At 37.5% G+C, this 18,767-nt stretch overlaps 1 protein-coding gene and 1 long non-coding RNA gene across 3 annotated transcripts in view; one reads left to right on the top strand and one right to left on the bottom strand.

Annotated features, from left to right (window-relative positions):
* The window catches only part of adarb1b (adenosine deaminase RNA specific B1b), a 138,117-nt gene that overhangs the window by 106,868 nt on the left and 12,482 nt on the right, over positions 1–18,767 (bottom strand). The window lies entirely within an intron of this gene.
* Positions 1,420–2,722, top strand: LOC145550855 (uncharacterized). Its single transcript, XR_014086639.1, has 3 exons — positions 1,420–1,542; positions 2,034–2,148; positions 2,243–2,722. It is a non-coding gene; the product is annotated as an uncharacterized LOC145550855 (long non-coding RNA).

Genomic DNA, 18,767 nt, shown 5'->3' with positions numbered 1-18,767 from the left:
ATGTTAAGAAAATATTACTTATTATGAGTAAATATGTGCTAGAATCTAGAATATCAATATTTACCAATCAAACTTCAAGTCTAGAACTTATTTTATATAAGTAAAAATTTCTTATTTCAAGCACAGAAAGCGAAATCACATACTTAATTAAATGTATTCAGATAATTAAAACAGACTATGTCCAAATGGAATCCTTTGTGCTATTGTCAATGAAAAATTAAAAAAACCCATGAACTTATATTCTTGTATAAGTTGGCAGAGTGTACAGGAAATTATAATTTAATATTTAAACGATTGACATTTAACACAACAATTTCAGAAACAATATCAGTTTATATATCAAGATAATTCTTGGCATGTTTCCATCTGCTAAGGACCTTCTTAATTTGATCTTCTTGATGCAACCTCTTACTGACATGTCATGAAATTTCTATTGATGTGTGATTTGAAATGGCTGGTATTCCACACAATGAGATTAGAATCAACAATATTGATTAGCTCAATGTCATGATAAATATTTTAACTTTTGGTTTATATTTCAAATTCTTACTTTATAAGTTACTAATATTAGTTTGAACAATATTTTATTCATCATGTTTGTAACCCCTTTTATGACATCATACAATCCACATGGGAAAGCGCCCAAAATGTCAGTGAGATAGTATTAATGTTCGATACAACAGATTTTCTTTCCGATCCAATACCGAGTAAAATTTAAGGTGGTATTGGCAATACAGATCCCATACTTTGTGCAAAAGACAATTAATTTGTTTCTTAATTAAATAAAAAATAAATGTAATCCATATCTTGGCTTCATAAAAAGAACACAATGTACTCTGATGCACTCATTTTAAACTCAGAAGTACATTGAGAACAATCTCGTTTACTATAAGCTATTTTAATTCAGCAGAAATATACAAAACATATGAAAATGGAGTTGCAAACTAAAAAAATGAAAATTAGTAAAGTAATAACCCTACTAAACACATCCTTGTTTAATTATTAAAACTACTATAAAATGACAGCTGAAATGGCTCCATGTCACTTTTTTTATAATCTGTCAACATGTCCATTTCTGAGTGAGTGAGCGTCAGCAGCACGCTGCGCTTGGGCATTACGTCCTTACACATTACATACTCACCAGGCGGAAGAAAAAGTAGTTCCCATTAACAACGTTTCATTTCGGCAAGATCTCAATAATTTAGTTACTTTCTAACTTGCTCTTGTTAATTTACATTATCTCAAATTACTAAAGTGTTGAAAGTATTGATCCTTGGATCTGACAATAGATTTTAAAGAATTAAGTTCTGGTATCGGAAGAATCGATATTTCAGTATCAATCCGCACATCACTAACGGCAACGCCAGAGATCATTTAACTGCCCTGATTAACGGTTAATTCAGTTGTAACAGTCTAACTAAGCTTTTATCTACTGTACTTTTATAAGATTTTCTTTTGGCAAATTCTCTAATCTCGGTTGGACATGAATGAAGATGGAGGACTTTTTTACGTGTATAGACCCTACAGCTGCTGTACTGAGAGGTAAGTTTAAAGTTGTCTGTCTTTCTAAGATAAGCTAACTGAAGCTAGTTAGCATGTCGTGATATGCCAATTTTCATCCGCGGTTAAAGAGCCGCTCTTGTGAATATGAGCTTTGAACAGTTATTAACCACAATAGCTGTGGCTTAAAAATATCGACACGAGTTCTTGGTAGCTCCCGTTTTTTAACATAGCTAAGGTGGCTTCTCATTCGTAGCTTATGATTCGGGAAATGGTTAAAGAGCAATTCCGCCTAGTATTTCACTAACTTTGAGGGTGTTTGATGTGCTGTAATTTAAAAACTTAAATGCAATGAGTCTAAAAGCCTAGGTTAGATATTCCACACTGTTACCAGGATATTTTAAACACTATTTTTGATTTGTGAATTTAAGTTGTAGTTTGATTTAATTAAAATGACTTTCTTGCCATCTTGAATTCATGTAATATTGTAATTGAGCACATGAACTAAAATAAGACTTGTTTTATTTTTCAAGTAAACCAAACTGTTGCCATGGTGAAACCTATGCCAGACACATCTCCAATCACGTATTGCACCATCTACAAGAAACTTTGGGAATTGCAAGTGACAGCGTCCTTCACATTCTTGAGGTAAGAAATTTATGATACTGATTCATCATTACACTGATTAGACCCTAAAACGTGGTTTGTTTTGTGACTGTTTTTCTGTCTGTGCTCCAATTAGCAGATGACCCAACAACTTCAACAAGACCACTTTTCAGCTCTGTGGTGATCGTGAAACCAACTTTCTACTGGCCATTGGAACCATGCCTGCCCTGATCTTCTGAAAGGAGGACATCATAGCTACTACACCTTTCAGCATCCATGTGTGGGGCCACTCCTCTCTGTGCTGCTGACAGACGTCTTGAGAACGCCGTCCGTAACTGAGGCAAGACTTCCACATATAAAAGGCTATGGCTTATTGGAAGAAGTTCATTGCGGGGGAAGCTCCTATTGTTGACATCTAATCCCAAGATTTTTTTTTGCTTTGGACAATTTGGTTTGCTTGACTCTTAGTGCGGCAGATGTGTCAGATCGTCATTGTTCTGTCATTTTACAGGATTGTTTCAGAATCAGATGCCCATCCAGACTTTAAATTCTGACCAGTAGTCATGTTTTATTGTGTTTATGTGAAACTTAAACGTAATAAAGATGTTAAAAGTAATTGAACTCATGTCTTCATTTCAGCAAGCCAATAACATCTCTTGTTCCAGTATTCACAGGATCAATTTTTGGATTTTTGTCTTAGCATAAGAACCTTGAGTAAAGCTGTGACAAAATATATATTTTAATCATATGCAACAATAAAAATAAACTAGATTTAGGTATACACTGCAAAAAGTCCCCTTTCAAAAACAAGGGAAAAAAAAGTACAAAAATAGGGTATAATTTTCTTAAAATAAGAAAAATTATCTGCCAACAGAACAAGAAAATTTATCTTGTCAAGATTTTCCAAAACAAGAAAAAATATCTAACCAAGATAAACCTACAAATATCTTAAAATTTGTGTATTTGTACTTAAAACAAGCCAATTTTACTAATACAAATAGAATATATGAGATTTATTTTCTTAATACATAGAACATTTTTCTTAAAATAAGAAAATTTTACGCTATTTTAAGAAATTCAGTGTCAAGTAACATTTTCTTTACTTGAGATAATTTTTCTTAAAATAAGATAATATATCTTAATCGTATAAGTAAAATTGGCTTGTTTTAAGTAAAAATACACTAATTTTAAGATATTGTAGGTTTATCTTGGTAAGATATTTTTTCTTGTTTTAGAAAATCTTGACAAGATAAATTTTCTTGTTCTGTTGGCAGATAATTTTTCTTATTTTAAGAAAATTATACCCTATTTTTGTACTTTTTTTTCTTGTTTTTGAAAGGGGACTTTTTGCAGTGTATGAGTTACAACAGCAATAATTTGTCTTTGGGATATATAATGTATTTTTTAATTTGATTTAATTGATCCCTTGTGCACTGTGAAATAATTCAGAGTCCTGATTCATCTTGCACTAAAGCTAAGGGCGCAAAGATAAGCTGTTGAAGTGAAGCTCGTAGCATGAAGGGGAACCTCCTAAATGTCTGGCAGAGGGAGAGTAATGGTCTGGGTTTGGTGTATGTAATTGTGAAAATAAAACTTACAGTCACAACATCAAAAAGTGAATAAAAGAAACCAGTTCCTGTAACTAATTGTAAAAAAAAAAAGAATGTTTTTGAGCAAGAGCATGCATGTGGTATTAGAATGTCTCAAACCCTGGCTCAATATGGGCACTTGTAATTCCCAACATGCACCAACAAACCACATCAGTACTCTAAGTGCTTCTAAAGATCAGTCAGCCGTGGTTGCGATTTGGCTTGTGGCACAAGGACAAAAAGTGGAAACTACCCTCGGGCTAACGGGAGTAGCTGGAAAAAAACATAGTATAACTTGAGGATAAACAAACCATAATAAAAATGCACACATTGAAACGAATTGTAAGAACCATTAAAGCAGTTGAAATGCACCACATCAACAGAATACTTTATGTGAAGAAGACAGTCAAGCAACATGCTGTTTATTTGCATGAACCACATCTGTGACCAGCCAACTGGATGTTTAATCAAACTGCATGTACAGCCTTGAGTGTTCAACATAGAGAAAGTCTGATACAGAGCTTCAGCCTCTATCCAAAACAATAACTGTCCTCAACTTTGATGCCTTCAGGCTCAAAATCCTAATCCATTATCTGATAAAAGGCTACCGAGATGGTAAAAGCCAATTTTAAGACTGAGATTATATAACAATGTATAATTTTCTAATCTGGTGGCTTTGATCTATAATCCATATTCAACATATTTTTAAAAGAAATAACTTTTTCCATGAAAATCTAAAAATATTATATAATCTGAAATCCCATCTGGAGCTCAGATTGGGATTACTGGACCTCTGCATCACTAACTCCATGCACTGCAAGATCTAAATGCACTGAAATCAAACCCCAAGATAGGATTTGTTTTGGTTTTTTTCCCCAAACAAAAAACTCCTGTATACCAGATTATGAAAAATTATAAATATTTATTTTACAGAATTAACTCAATCCAATGACAGTTGTCAGTACAACCACCCACCCAACAAGCACTAGGCAGTTGTGGACATTTTTTTAATGTTGTTGAAGGTTTGACGGTTCTTATCATATTTAGTTCATTACTTTTTTAGTAATTTTCACATTTCATCCGCACCAAGTCTTTGAAAGTCAAGTTTGGATGGCTCATCTGATGAATCTTAACCACTTGTGGACTTGTACATATCATGTTAACAGACATCTTTTATTGACTTCGTTCCAGCTTTCAACCGAAGTTTAGACAGACACCAATGTTATCTTTCTATATCTCTTCAATAAAACTTTGACTGAGGGAACAAGTACAACAAAACGTATCTTAACAATTAGATTTTTTTGTCATGTATGTTGGGGATCTAGTGTCTGTTTAACATGGGTGTCAACAGGAATGGAGGTGCATTTTGTGAAACATTAAGTTTCGTTACACCAGAACCCACACAAGGCACATGTGCAACAGATTGGCAACGATATAGGAGATAATTCATAAGAATTTTATCAAAAACAGCTGCAAAAATATGTACCAAATATAGGCCAAAATAGCTTAGCATCCATCCACAGAAGAGCTGCACAATATTAGAACATGGCACGGTAATATTGTGGAAAATTGTGATTTTATCACCAAAATATCCACCCTCCTTTTGTGAGCTTTAGCATTTCTGTCATTAAATCTAGATCAAATATGAAATGTGTCTGCAGGGTGTGCAAGCATGTCAGTGTAAATATAGTAGCAAACCAAATATTTCATCCAAGCAGTTTGTTGCAAAGATGACTGCAAGACAAAATTGTGTGCAGCTCTGATATATACTGTGGTGTGCAACAGCGAAATGCTCCTAGTAATACAGTGGAGAGACAACAAATGATGCAGAAACCCAGAGACAAAATAGAGTATTTTTGTATGGCTTTAAGATTATAACTTTGGATGAATGCTAATTTAATTATTTCATCCAAGGACAGATTAAGCACTAAAAACATTGGCAACAATAAAAAACTGAACTAAATTAATGTGAGGTTCTGCATCAAGGACACAAAAACGACCACATTCAATAACCAATAATCAGCTCCCTGATAATAAAGGACACAAAACCGTCACTGAACAATCAATCCTGTTTTTGTCATTGTGCTTATCATGGCGGCCTGAGATGATAGTGGGGTGGCAAATAAATTGCTGCTTATTGGCTGACTAACCACAATCCCATTTATCTCAGCAACACAGCGACAAATCCATCAGCTCTGTAAATCATAAGAGCTGTCATCATCGTCTCTGCTCCGGTTAGCAGACTGCAAATAAACAGAGGGGGAATTAATATCACAATAGTCACTCGCTGTGCATGAGTCAGACCTCAAATAATGTCAATGAGATAAATATTTTATCCTCTCTGGTCTTTACGCTGCTCCATCATTCATTCCTCTGAAAGAGGTCAATAGAAGTAAACACGGTGAAGGTCGTGAGTGCATCAATAATCGATTCTGGCTGGGCTGGGATGGGTTGTCTTCACCTGAAACTTTAAAAAATGTAAGCACAGGCTACACTAAGGGCAATATGCTCAGTAATTAATAGTCAATAAGATGCTTCTATTAATATTAAACACTGCAATGAATAAAAAAATGGCCCAACACAAAACCCTTCAGCTGCAATGAATGGCGTGTCTGAGCCTTCACAGTTTCTGGAATCAATAGGGTCTGAGTATTAGTCATGCTTCACTGCTCCAGAACTGCATTTTTAGATATCATTTCCATTTAATTACTAAAACAAATATGATACAAAGATAATATTTTAGCTGAATGAGGACAAATAAGCTAAGCGGCAGACTATTTTTGTGCACCAGTTCAAGTTTCTTGTTACCCATTAGGTCCGTTTACATGACAATAAGGCTAATGAAACTCAGTATCCATCCATTGTCTTCGTATACAGCCAACAGCTTAACAGAGCTCTGGTTGCCATGGTTATAAATCCAGGAGGGAAAACCAGACATCCCTTTTCCCTGCAACCCTCCAAGACCTTGAGGCAGACACCAAGTCAGAAGGGACATATAATCCCTCGAGCAAGTTCTAAGTCTGCCCCTGGGTCTCTTCAAAGTGAAATGTGAATGGAAAACCTCCAAAGGGAAGCATCCTGAAGACATCTCAATCAAGAAGCCCAAACCACTTGCTTCTTTTGGAGTGGAGGAATCACCGTTCTACTCTGAGCTCTTCAACATTGAGCAGGGCCAAACTACTAATGAAACCAGTTTAGGCCACTCATGTTGGAAATCTTGTTCTCTTGTTCGATTGGAGACACTTTCTGTGGAAGTCTATAGAAAAGTACCAATATTTCATTGCATCCAAATTAACTTTAAAATTCTTTAAAATTTTAGATTAGCAATAGTGTTAAAAGAATAAAATGATCAAATAAGGCATGTTTTCACACCTGATAGTCCAGCAGATGGTTTGATTGGGGACCGAAATTGTAACAGTTGTTACATTTTCAGCTGGTGTGGTTTGCGTTCACACTGCACTGTTTGGTGTGAAATGAACCAAACCTTTTGAGTGACCAGTTTAAATACTGGTCTGTGGTGATACTCCATCATGAACAGCTGAAGGAGACATTAGCACAACTTCCTTCTTCAAAAATGTAAACAAAAATGGCATCAGATTTTAGAAGTTGCAGGAGTTCTCTTTGGCAAAAGACCTTGAGCCACTTCACCCGCCAGTGCTAGATATGCATGTTTGTTTCTAATCCACATCAGATTTAAATCTTGCATTGACACCTCTCCAAAAAAAGCCAGACTCTCTATGCAAACAAAGTAGAAAGTGGATTAAATAGGGCTGGTGTGAATGCACACTTAATTTGCTCAGCATTCCAGTTACCCTCTGAATGTCTGTCTTTCTTGCGGTCTAGCAACCCAAAAGAACCACAACATGTCTGAATATGTCATAACAAACAGCTTTCCCTTTTAAATACCTTTTGGATTTAATTTTAAACACCCCACCTCTTCACTAAGTAACACTGTTCACATGGGAAAGAGCTGTTTTCAACTAAATATTTTGAGTTTACTGATGCTTCAGGGCCAATTTCTGATATAATCTTTTTCAACTGCATTACTATATGAAATTCCTCAAATTTACAAAGCAATCTAAGAGGAAAAGTCTAATGGTGACATCATCAATAACAGGTGCCTGATACTATTTCCCTATGTATGTCAAATCAAATAACTACTGCATTAAGATAAAATTAAAAACGCCTGAAATTAGTATTAGTGTTAAATGTATAATTAAAAACAGCCAATAATGCATTCAGTAAGTAGCTGTCTTTAACAGAAAAAGCCAGGTAAATATTTGTTACAGATCAGACATAAAACTCTTGATTTCCAACACAATGTTGATATAATTTTCAGGCTGGCAGATCCATCCCACTGCACTCTGTGTTGGTGTTCAGCAGAGACAAAAAAACACAAAGGCTTATTTCTCTTCCCGCCCACACTCCACACACCGCCTGAGGCTGCTCACTTATGGCAAAAATCACAATCAGGATCATTCTGCTCAAACTTGACAGAAACAGGGATTTACTGCTACATCAAATAACTTTGTATCCAAATGTGAAATCTTCTGTTTATCTGTCTAGCTGCAATGAGACAATGCAAAATTAAAAATGATTTAATAGACGAACATTTTCTCAACTTGATTAACAACCTATATGGGTTATTGAACTGAGGAATTTCCACTAATGAAACCAACTGTAGCTGAATTACCCCACATTTCTTTTGTCTAGAGGCACCCTAGTTTGCTACAGAACAATAAACCCAGCAGTTGTAAGTCCACAGGAACCCAATTTTTTTATTCCAGCTTCTTACACCTCGTGTGCTTCGGCTGACGTCCTTTTACAGCTTACACTGAGACTTCTTTGCACTTGGTGCTGCCATTCGTCAGGCTGTTATCTAGTTTCTCCATAAGAAAGCAACTGGTTGTCACACATGACAGGCGAACTTTACAGCAACATTCAACCCAGACATAAATATCTGCCAGGGAATCAAACGGCTACATCCGTCCTGCATGAGGTCATGCTGCTGATCCAGTGAAGTGGAAAAACATGGAAGCGATGGGAAGAACAAGATGACTAAGGCTTGCCGTAGGCAGAGGTGAAGATAGGATGCCGTGCCCTTGTCATCCATATTAGGATTAGGCAACAATACAAAAAGGTCTCTCCATCTCTTTAGCTTAAGCTGAGCCATGAAGACGAGGTCAAGCTGCACCAAATGGCTGGAGTTCACCTGAATTCATGACTTCAGATGGGCTAACCTCTATGTACAAGCATGGAACTGAAGTGAAGCCTCAATAGTGGTGAGCACTTATTGTCCTATATAATAAAATGAGCTGGTTTGTAGTGGAATACCTACACTGATGAGTGTGTTTGTTTGCTACTAAGAGATTCCTTAAAAATATTCAAAAAGATACTACGAAGATGTCGCAACTAGTGATGCACGGTATATCGGCATTAACATCTGCATCAGCCAAGTAGGGGTGTGTGGTATGGACTTTGAATTTTATTGTGATATTTTGTGGTACTATTGTGATAACGATAAAGATTATGATTTTTAAAAGCTATTTATTACTTATTTTTTAGGTATTTGTATGACTGTTTCTAGATGGCATGGCAACCATAACACCAGAAACACAAATACTGTTCTTGAAATGCATCTCCATCTGAAACATCAGGAAAATCCAACAAAGATGGTCAATCTTAATTCTTAGTACAAAACATTTCCTGATAAAAATTGTTATAAGTATGAACTGAAGAGGAGCTGCACAATGGCGCAGTTGGTAGAGCTGTTGCCTTGCAGCAAGAAGGTTCTGGGTTCGATTCCTGGCCCTGGTCTTTCTGCATGGAGTTTGCATGTTCTCCCTGTGCATGTGTGGGTTTTCTCCGGGTACTCCGGTTTCCTCCCACAGTCCAAAAACATGACTGTCAGGTTAATTGGTCTGTCTAAATAGCCCCTAGGTGTGAGTGTGTGTGTGCATGGTTGTTTGTCCTGTGTGTCTCTGTGTTGCCCTGCGACAGACTGGCAACCTGTCCAGGGTGTACCCCGCCTCTCGCCCGGAACGTTAGCTGGAGATAGGCACCAGCACCTCCCAATCCCACCAAGGGACAAGGGTGTAAAGAAAATGGATGGATGAACTGAAGAGTGAAAGTATTCATTTGAGGATATGAAAACCTAAGCTAATTTTTGCAATCCTGTCTGGTTATTTTGGACAACACAAATATCACATTAAATGGCACAAAATGGTTTGAAAATTATTTATCACAGTTTCTCAGCATCACAAAACTCTGGCATTAAAAAACATCTTGTACCACTCTGACGACAGTATTTACATTTTTTTCTTAAAACCACCTACTGAGTTTGTTCAAAGGTGTGATAAAAGGGGATTATACAACTTCCACCAAATCATTCTCTCATTGTTGAGAATTTAATCTAATCTCCAACTCATGAGGTTTAGTTGTGATTTATAAAGAAGTACAAAGAACATGAACTCATTTGCTTCTTTTCTGTGAATCACACAGAGATCACAGATAGGCTTCTAATCAAGGACTAAACTCACAACAACATCTGCAAGGAAGCGGTGCTGAACACACAGACGTCACTTCCACCACCATACAGACACCATTGTTAGCTTTGGCTCAGAACTCACCGATACGTCTGGCTGCCTTTCTACTACAGTGATCAGGCTTTATAATCATGCAGGAACTTTCACTTGAGATCCATTAACTGAGGTTGGAAATTTAAACTCTTCACCTTGAAACGCTCAAGAAACGAAATGGTTTTCTCTAATTTGCAGATGTTTCAGCAAAAGAGAGTATTTAAACTTTACAACTGAGTCAAGGACATTGATGGCTGCAGAGAATACTACTAAAATCCCTTCAGAACGGCTCCCTTTTGGTATTTTCCACATCTCAGGAGCAAAAGTCCAACCAGCAGTTTTTATACTTTCCGTCTTCAAATATTTTATTATTATATTAATACTTTCTTGCAAGGTTTTCATGATCACCCGGGACACCAATACTGTAAGCAATCTAAAGCCCATGCTACCCTCCAAGGAAAACTACCCAATTTATTAACAAACATTTCAGAAAAAAAGCTTTAATAGGTGATTGGTTGGCTTTGGATCTAATAATCTAGTTGCAACTTTAATCATCACCAATTCCCCTAATAAGATGGCTTTTTTATACTGGACCAAAGTAATAGTTGAAAGTGCAATAACAGTGTTTTATAGTAAGATGTACAGTGGACACCTGGCATTTTTTGGCTTAAGACCACAACCACCTACGAAGAGCTGAAATCTGTGAGTACTTAAGAAACCTCTAAAATGTTCTCTGTGGGAGTAACAAAGCTGTTTTGGAATTAAATTTGATTGAAAAACACTTCCTGTTTTAGTAGTTTAAAGATCTACTTTACCTTTTTCATGTGCACAGTGGAAAACATCTTGGTCCTACCACAGAAGCTAAGATGTAAACAAGTAAACTAACAAGTAAAACAAAGGTCTTCCTGGACTGGATGCTTTGCAAACACCAGCCTCTTCCCAAACTGCATTTTCTTTGGAATATTTTAAATGTGGAAATTTTCCACAAATAGTTTGGTGTTGCATACAACAAATAAATGATTACACAAACTTAACCACAAATTGGCTGTGTTGTGGTAAAGACAATTTGGTTACTGTGATTCCATTTAAGGGCATCAATATAACATGGCTTTTACTCAGCATGGGTAACTCGTTGAGTTTCAGCATGAAATTAAAATAATCTGCTTTCTGTAACACATCTTTGCTGTAGAGTACCTCTATCCTTCCCCTCCCAGATTTTAAGCAACATTATATATTTTTGGAAGATATGTCAATCATCAGACCCAAAGGCCCAGCAGCAAGGGCTTCAGGTTCACAAGGTCATAATGAAGGACAAAGTGACAAAGGGCGTCATGAACAGAGCCTCAGACGGGCAGCAAGGACAGAGACTGACTGCAAAAGACGAGGGAACTGGTCGGGGAGGGAGGATGAATCAACAAAACTGTGCTGTCAGCATCCCCGGGGCCAGCAGGGAGCATTAAGTGAGTTGACAAGAGTGGCTGAGTCTCTCCACTTTTCTCCTTCCTCTTCTCTTCTGTGCTGCCTTTTTTCCTGTCTTTGTCTTTCCCTCTCCTCCATATGGCAGATTCCACCTCTTCTCTTTCCCCTGTGTCCTGATGCACACACACTCTCCACTGAAACCGTCTCTCTCCTACATACAAACCCACGCTTGCCTGCACAGGCATCCTACATCCCCTGAGCCATGTCTTATTTACGGTTCAATTACCAACGACCGCCCTCCAGGACGGACGTTCTCCTCTGATGCTGCTCTGACTCGTGCCCAGATGTTGTTCAAATAATTTTCGACTGTTTTATTCACTAGGGTCATGACAGCATCTGGAGCAAAACGGGGTAGGAAAACAAGCTACAGCAGCATCTTCAAAGCAATGAGAAGAGACCAGAAGGAGGGTCGATTAGAACAGAAATAAAATAAATACAAATCAAACAACACTTGCTTCTGCAAATAGAAAAAATAAACTTCAGTTCTGCCGAGACCCTGAGCGCAGGCTTTGCCGCAAATGCTCGCACAATTTTTAAGAACAAAGAAATTAAATGCGCACCTCAGGGAGGTACAAGAAGGCAACTTCCCTCCTGTAGAGACAAATAAAAAAGACCTTCTGCATCCTGCTTCCAAATAAACCTCCAGCTCTGCCTGTCTGCTGACACATTTCACTGGATCCTGCATCACTCTGCTCAGCATCCGTGAGGAAGCGGTGAGGATACACAGCATCTCTGTGGGATTAAAAATCCTTCTTTTCTATGGGCTGCTCAGCAAGTCTTAAAGCAACTCGATTCTGAGGCACAGGAGGTCATCTTCTACTCATATCAGTACAGAGGATATAACTCTGGTTTTCACCGAGCAATACATCAGAGCAGGGGTCGCGATAAGGTTTGTGTTGAGGTCACTTACAAAACTGTTGTAATGTATATGATCCCTAAAGATTTCCCCTAAAGAAACATCTTGGGAGCTATGTTTTGTTGATACAGTCCTGGTATTTCATGTCAGCTCTTCACACTTCATGTGAGCCACAATGCAACCTTAATGAATTAAGACTAACTCCTTTGAAACACAACTGGGTATCAATTAAAATGTTCACTACCAAGGTTATGAAGTCCATTTGTATATAGAGCTGAGCTGTTTTCCAACGAGATATTTAATACCTGCGTATATGTATTGTCTTCCATTTATTCGCAATCCACCACCTCGGTCCAAGCCGCAAACCCTGTGATCATTATTCGTAGAGACACTTTTCAGCTAATTCTTGGTGACCTGGAGAGGTTTCCAGGCAAGAAGAGATATATTTAGATCCCCCAGTGAGTTCTCTCAATGAGACATGTACAGGAAATCTTGAAACAGAGATGTATGGTGGGCACATAAACCTTAGGCTTGAACCAGCTCAACTAAGTCATTTTGATGTGGAGGAGCAGCAGCTCTACTCCAAGATCCAAGAAGATGGAGCTCCTCACCTCAACTCATGTCTCAGTTGTTCAGAAGGCACCAAGTATCTGGTCAGTGGTCAACACCCCCATGGCATCTCACCCAGCTTGTTACATTCAGAAGCATCACTGCTTTTGATAAAACTATCCACAACTTAAGTCCACTCAGTACACTCAGCCTCAGTACACCAGATGACACCTGAATACACCTATTAACCTCATACTGTATCGTACTATCACTCAAGAACACCAGGACACCTAAACCTGAATGCTTGAAGAAAAAAATCCAACCCTAACCTGAAGTTAACATTCCACCTTTCACTGGTTGAGAACTACAGCTTCAGACTTGAAAGCAACACAATACACGACGAAGACTAAGTAACTTACTGTGTACCGTAGGCCGTCAACAGTCCACTGTGCGGTGGCAAGTTATCTTTTTTAACCTGTTCTATCCAGAAGGACCACTGCTTCTAAGCAGAACAGGCAATATCCATGGCTTAAGTGCAGTAATCTCTAATACTTGGATGCACTTCAACAAATCTATGCTAAGACGACAACTGACATTCATCCTGCAGCTCTAGTGATGTGTGTTTCCTGTTAGAAGAGCTGACTCAAACCCAGCCGCAAACTGTTCTAGATGACCTTGAAGGTCATGGCTTTGTGATGTTAATAAGACAGTTTCCACTGTGCATATTAATGAATATTAAAGTATATTTGGCGTTTGAACTTTTAAAGTACGCATTATAAGCTATTTTAGAGGAGGTCTCAAGTATTCATGGATTCCTGCTATTTGCAGGAGGTCATGGTTCCTAGACCCTGTCCACTGGGTGTCAACTGCAATCTCACTCTTCAAAATAAAAAAAAATAACAAGGTTAATTTAATAAACAATAGTAAGAGTAAAAAGTCTACAATTCATCGCAATGAAAATAGCAACCACCTTGAAACTTTTGGTCAAATATTTACTGCAACTCAAATTTAGATTCGACAAAGAAGTCCAAGAAGCGAAACTTAATTTTCGGCTTTAAGAATAAACTAAAATTCTGTTTTAACAGAAAAGAAAACATATTGCAAAATATGGCGTTCAATTCTCATTGGTCCAAAAGTGACAACATTTGTGATATTCCAATATGTGGTGGCTTAAACAGACACAACAGGAATCACTTTGAGTTTTGTGTGCTTTAACAGCAAACCAATGCTGAGGAATCAACTTATTGACAGAAGCCCTGGTGTTTAGCCCAGTGTTTCCCAACAGTTTTTTCCTCAGAGCCTTGGTTTGCACAAACAGAAAAAGCGAAGCAGCCATTCTTGCGTGCAACAATTATTTTTCAGCATCAATAAAGCAACTTTACAAGTGCTTATGACCAGTGTTCAGTTATCTCACAGAAATCGTTCCAAATTGTTAAACGGATGCCCACAGTGTCCCTCATACAGTATTTTCAAACCTTCCTCTGACTATTATTTTGGCCCCCAAAAATGCAATATATGTTTGAAGGATGGGTGGAGTGGCATTCCAATCTAATTTGTCTATTTAGGTCAGCAGCCTGGGTTACAAAATGACAGTGACCCTTGCAAATGTCTCTTTTTAGCTTTGCATATTCTTACAATCCTGCTCTGCTAAAAATAAACTTGAATGAACACGTAACACCAGAATTACACAAACTTGAATGAACACGTAACACCAGAATTACACTTTTTCCCCCCAAATATATCTTGTGAAATTGTACAAATGTGCTTTAAAATGTGTCCAGTAGAAGCTGATAAATGCTCTGAAAGCAGCAGGTCATTGAATTCAATTGTCATAATTCAGTGCCCTCATAAAAACAGGGGAAAATATCCAACTTGCCAAACTAGGTTAGGGGAACCTGATATCAACAAGTTGGTGCCAAACAATCATCATTCCAGCACTTCACGTTTCTTCCCACATCTGTCAATGAACAAGAAGTGATACAGGCAAAGGAACATTTTAATTTGAAGTGTTGTGTTGCACTGACATCATTAGAGAAAGCACTAAGCAAAATAGCTTGACTGATTCAATTAGAAAAAAGATTGAAAAGTATACTCTGGCCAATCAGGCCTACACTCTGTTTTCTGTCCAAAACCTACTCAATGACTTGGGAATTATGAAAAACAAAACAACACGGGATCAATGCATTAATCAATAGGAATACCAAGACTTTGTTCAAAACCTGGGGCACACAAGTTCAATTGAATCCCTTACAAGTCACCTTAAGATGTTTTGAGATAAAAGCTTGCTGTAAAAGCTGTGTGCGAAAGGACGTAAGACCTTTATTACATATTGCAATTCAAGGTGTTGATGGAAAGTTGAGCGTTATTCTTGGAGGGGGGCAAGGAGAGCTGCTAATGAAAAGCTCAGCACCGTGTAGAGCACTTTTAGAAAGTGCAAGATGAAAGCTCACACCTGCCCTGCACCAGCAGAATATCCAAATTTAGGCACATATTTCATCACCGCTCGGTCTGAGCGAGAGGGAATGTTGTGTGAAGAAGAAAATCTGCAGCACTGGGGGAAGAGAAAAAGACAAGAGCGAGTGCTACAGAGCCTGCCTGCGTTTGTCCTTGCATAGATTTCTGTGAAATACCAACATATGAAATATTAACAGAACAAAAAGCCAATAAAAATAAAATAAAAATTAAGAATTTCTGCAACATTCTCTCTGCAGTTTTCAATCCTCTGCTGAGAATCTCTGAGAAGAACAGCAGCATTAAACCTGAAAACTCAACTTAAACAATATCATGTTTGTGAATCCCAGGAAACCAGAAACATGTTTGACTGCAAACATGAGTTCACAGAAGGTTCTGCATTAAGGTCCGTATAAATCTGTCACATCAATCATGTAAAATTCACCAGTGTGGCTACCAGAAATGACCTCTGTGTCTAAACGTCATGCACTGAGGATGCTGCTATTGCAGATTTCCAGTCTCTAAATGACAGTGAGGGAGAACTGCTGGCTTTATAGCACATAAGATCTCAAACTAGAACTACTCAAATCTGCAAAATGAAGCAAAACTCTAAACAAAATCAGCAAATACTGTTTTGGGAAAATGGAGAATTTTCAGATATACCAGGATTGTTCATATGCACAGAATTGAAGCAGCAGGGATTTAAGTAGGGATAGGAGAAATATTGTTTGTGTGGAAAAACATATTCATGTCATTATTATATTATGAAAAATACTGTAATAAGCAAAATATGCAAAACCCGGAAATCTAACTTATTCACAGTGTAAACACAAGATCTTGTAATATTTCATAATAATTTCTCATCCAACAAATTTAACAACAAATATACCTTAATGTGAATTAATAGGAACAGTGAAAACCATCGTAGCATTAGAGCAGATCAAACATCTACAGTCTTCTTTATCTCTGCTTTTAAGGGCACAGCCAATCAGCACCAAGGAGAATAAATGGCGCTCCTGGATTGGCTGCTTTACAAATGTCATTTAATAGCGTGCACCTCAGTATTTCTGCTACCCAAGCTGCAATTTTTAAAAGTATTTTAGACATGCTATGCAAACAAATGATGAACAGCCAAATGTTTAGCGAATAATTTGGAGTCATGTTCCACAGAAAAATCCAGGAATAGGTTAATCTGTGAATATTAAACACAAATAGGTGGGGCGTCCACTGTACATTCAAATACCAAAAATGTTCCCAAAACACTATTGTAATTATGCCAGTAAGTAGCACTGTAGATTTACAGTTGATACATTTAACCTTTTCATATTCAAAGGTTCTTGAGCATTTTAAACACAAAGAACTTTGGCAAAATTTGTATAAAAACACGTCTTAAAGGGAAAAAAACAGATTTACATTTTTGTGGATTTAAATCTCAATTCAGTTGCCATCACTTCATTTGGGAAATCGAACTTTTTAGGCATACAAAGTCAGAGAGCAGAACATTCCTATGTGATGTGCGTGTATTTTCCACTTCAGACAACAAACAATACAGTCATTATCTGTGGCAAATGCACAGTGCATGCTGAACAAATTTTCACCAACTGAAACATTTACTTAATTGCTTTCAGATTTATTCACAGAATGAAATCATTGAGAAAATGATTACGGTCACCCAAGCAGGATTTCTCCAGTATGGCATGGTGTTTTTCGAGATAGGAATCTAATTATTACCCGGTGAAAATGAAGCCTAAATGACAACTTAGTGAACTAATTAGGCGAAAGAAAAGCCTTATTTCAAAGAAACTCTGTACCAAGTAAGAGTTTTGATGGCTCTCTCTGAAAACAATCCAATCCTGTCTCACCTCAACAAATTCTGCTTCAGCACTGACACAAATAGCCTGGAGGGTAAAGCAAATCCTGACCTGTTTTATAGAAACAAAGGGATCAAATTAAAATGTTCCCACTGAGTGAGCAGAGTACACAAATATGCCCCCATGGACGGCCAGCACCTGCTACACTCTGCTTCTGACAACCCCCCATTTCTCAAAAACAAGTTAAGTGTGACTTTAACGTCTCCATCAGATTAATAAATACCTTAGGAATGGAAAAAACTTCACTCACCAATCAGGACAAACTTTATTGAGCGACAATATCTACAGGTGACAGACGAAGCTTTACTAGAGATGTACTTGTACCAGCTTTGCAACTACTTATCATAGTCTTCAATGTAAGTATTCTCAATGCAATTCATTTGATCGTGGTAAAACCTGCTGAAAAAATTACATTGTAATTATTTTTGTACAAAAATTACAGATAACTTGAAAACTCCAAAAGAAATCTTCACATCTGCCATTTAGTGAATCCAATTCATTGACTTGATTGAACAATAGTTTGTCTTACCCGTTTCATTGTCTTCATTTGATGTTACCAAATGATAACTTTGGATAGCAAAAGTTGGCAACTTTATAACTTACCAATAAAATTAAAAGAACAACTTTTTATTATTTAACCAAACACAAATTATGAAATAAAGGTTTGAAGCTTTTGCTAAGGGGGAAACGGATTTACTATCCAACTGTATGTTTTATCAAAACATGAGACCAAGGAGCTCAGTAGAGTTCATAAAGAGGGGCAAATATGTTTTCACAGCTACTCCATGTGGTCTGCATTAATAATGGACTTAGCCTAATCCGCAGTGAAACACATACAGTCACATCATGACACAGTTCATTTTGGAGGGAATGTCTTTAGTGGGGTTATAATGATAACCTTTGTGTGGATGTCTGTTCCTGAGCATAAGTTCAAACTGGACGCCTAGGAGAGCGGTGGAGAGAACAGAGTGACTTTTCACAGACTCTGGGATCGACTGTGAGTTTACCCGAAGGCAGTGCGGCTCTGGCGTGGATCCAGAGCAGATCCGAATGCTAACATAAAGACAATGACACGTAGACTAAAAGACACTGGGAAAAATCAAGTACAGGGGGATCCTCTCAGATTGCTTCTCAAATATTTTGGAGGTGCAAAACATTTGCTTTTCCAAATATTTTGCTTCCAAATATTTTTACTGGACTGACAGTAAACAACATTAGTATCTGTGACGATCAAAGTTCGGTCCCTGAACGTCTGTAGCCTGCTTCAGGAGACGAGGACCGGTCATAA

This window comes from Poecilia reticulata, chromosome 2, assembly GCF_904066995.2.
Source record: "Poecilia reticulata chromosome 2, P_reticulata-male-v2, whole genome shotgun sequence".
NCBI classification, from domain to species: domain Eukaryota; kingdom Metazoa; phylum Chordata; class Actinopteri; order Cyprinodontiformes; family Poeciliidae; genus Poecilia; species Poecilia reticulata.
This window is presented reverse-complemented; position numbering and strand designations above follow the sequence as displayed.